At 32.4% G+C, this 2,882-nt stretch overlaps 1 non-coding gene across 1 annotated transcript; it reads right to left on the bottom strand.

Annotated features, from left to right (window-relative positions):
* Nucleotides 1-1,578: 1,578 nt before the first annotated feature.
* LOC113921122 lies at nt 1,579-1,682 on the bottom strand. The gene has a single exon (XR_003519527.1). It is a non-coding gene; the product is annotated as a U6 spliceosomal RNA (small nuclear RNA).
* Between the last annotated feature and the right edge of the window lie 1,200 nt (nt 1,683-2,882).

Raw genomic sequence — 2,882 nt, 5'->3', positions numbered from 1 at the left:
TCTTAAAACAGTCCAGATGAAGATTGCTGAGGGCTGAATCAAGGCAGAGTAAACATGTCAATTTCAATTGCTCTTGTTCTCAATAGAAAAGAAAAGTTAGGGGAGATATGAAAACTTTTGCACTGTGTCTCTCCTAAATAGGGAAAGCGTGGCATTCACACCAAAATATAATTAAAGTACAGTCTTTTAATTATGTCCGAGTGGAAGCCAGATTCTTCTGCCATATCTGGTAGCTAAGCATGTGATATTGGGCTCCAGATATATCTCTATTTTACAAAAGAATGAACAACATCAGCAGTTCAACTTTTCTAAAGGTGATGTGCTCAATGTTCTTATTATACGGGAGGGGGGCACCTAATTACGTTAATCAAGATACAGTTTCTCCCCTTAGAGATCAGTCAGTACACCTTGACAAGGTAATAACACCTTTTTGTTCCTATCACCTTTTTCCGCCCCAGGTTGAGTTCCTTTGTTTCTGCCAATTCCAGGTGCTCATCCCATGTAGCTCAGCATTGGTCTTCTTAAAGTGTTTCCAAAGTTTCTGAACATCCTTCTTTAAAGTTTTTGTAACTCTTAATCTTCCCTATCCACCTACCAAATATTCTAATTTTCGTAATTATCAGGAATTCAGGCTATTTCTTCCTTTGCACAGATCTGATTTTACAAAGCATAAGAGAGTTCTTATCTAAGAATGTGCTTCCTTGGCTCAGTCAACTAGTATTGTGCTGACCTTAATTCCTGGTAAAATATCATTTTTGATGTTTAGCATTCATAGCCTGCTCACAAAACTTATCAGGAAGAGAAGAGTCTGAATTTATTGCCTGTTCTTGCTTAAAAATTGCTATCAATGAAATTAAGTCTTAACTACTGGATTCAGTGCTACCTAATTACCCATTTCTTCATTTTATAACTTTACTACAAATAATTTTACTAATGGGGATTTAAGAAATCCTAATTATAATAGAACATGTAGAAATGCCTATTTTTATGTGAAGTAGGCTGAGAATTATAAAAGTATATCAATATATATTAGCTAATGCCCTGCTTATTGGGACGCTTGGGTGGCTCAGTTGTTAAGGGTCTGCCTTCAGCTCAGGTCATGATCCCAGAGTCCTGGCATCGAGCTCCGCATCGGGTTCCCTGCTCCGCGGGAAGCCTGCTTCTCCCTCTCCCACTCCCCCTACTTGTGTTCCCTCTCTTGCTGTGCCTCTCTCTGTGTCAAATAAATAAAATAAAATAAAATAAACAAAACAAAAAAAACCCCTGCTTATTGTGAAATAGTCAGTACCTTCTAACGAATGCCATGGTGGGTGATGGGCATTTATAGATTTTCTTTTTAGAGTCTAGGGAGATAATCCACAAATGCCTCCATAATTAACATTTTCTAAGAATTCTTTCTTTGCTCAGTATTTACTTCTATAATCACACTGAGTCTATAGCCCCTCAACATGGAAATGTGGTTTCAAATATATGATGTCATCTCATTACTTTCTCATTATTATTATTTTTTTAATTAAATGATAGATGACACAATGTTACATTGGTTTCAGGTGTACAACATATAATTTGACAAGTCTAAAAAATATTAAATGCTTCACAAATTTGCATGTGATCCTTGCACAGGGGCCAGGCTAATCTCTGTATCATTCCAATTTTAGAATACGTACTGCCAAACTGAGCACTACTTTCTTATTATTTACTGCAAATATGGTGATGAATTATTTACATGGAAAGTACTCCAAGAAAAGAAAACAGGTTATTTGTGTTGAAAGACCCTGAAATAATAAAGACGTAAAATGATATACTGCAATGAATTGCATAATCAAAATGGGAAATAATAGTAGAGGAGGAAACAGGAGAAGAGAAGACAGGGCTAGGAGAATTATCAGGTAATATGTATTTTCTGAGGCTCTGGAACCAGCATTTTACCATAACTTTATAAGGTAGTTTTGTCATTGTAGCAAAGATTTTCTGAAAAACCTCATTGCTTTTTTAGAAAAGCACTTAAGATATTTAAATAATAGGTATTTCATTGGTTAATGTCAGATATTCCCATTTAATACAAAAAAATTTTTAAACTTAATTGCTTCATCTATATTTTGTTTCTAACAGATGTAGTTAACCCAAATACTTATATTTTAATATTAATAGATCAAATAAGAATTAAAATTTTATTTTCCTGAGTATTTAAATATAGTCTAAGTAATTTAAGTTAAAAGGCATATACTTTCCTTTATTGTGTAAATGTTTCCTTTATTAAAATTTTTAATTTTCATATAAACTAGATCTTTTCTGAAATATATATTTTTCTTCCATCGTTTTATTTTTCAATCTTTGTCCCATTTCCATATTGCTTAAATTATTGTATGAGCTGAATACGTAGAAAGACAAGCCACTTCTTCTTACATACGTTTTTGAAATATTTATTCTTTATTGTCAACATTTAACAAAATTCCTTCCACAAACCCCTCATCTGTGCAAATGCTGTTGGGGTTTGAGTTGGTCTACAATTTTTATATGATATATATATAAATTTTGCGATTTTAAAAACTATGAATATCTGTGAAAAGCATGGTAACACATGAATTTAAACATGTTTTCTCATACAAAGTGATTATAATTGCTCTTCAACTCCTTTCAATCTCTGATTGTACCAGTGTTGCAATGAGCTTACTTCAAGAGTATATGTAACAGGAACTATTAGTATATTTTCTTAAACCTAATTTCCTACATTACATTAGTGATTTCAAAACATACAAACATATTTCTTCAATTTTTCAATTATCTATTATAATTATCAATTATAAGTGTAGTGTCTATATATTTTTTGAGATAAACTTTTTCTATTCTGAATCAATGAATATGCTAGAATGTTTCTTAAG

This window comes from Zalophus californianus, chromosome 3, assembly GCF_009762305.2.
Source record: "Zalophus californianus isolate mZalCal1 chromosome 3, mZalCal1.pri.v2, whole genome shotgun sequence".
Taxonomy (NCBI): domain Eukaryota; kingdom Metazoa; phylum Chordata; class Mammalia; order Carnivora; family Otariidae; genus Zalophus; species Zalophus californianus.
Note: the sequence above shows the minus strand (reverse complement) of the source record. Positions and strands in the feature narration are given on the sequence as shown.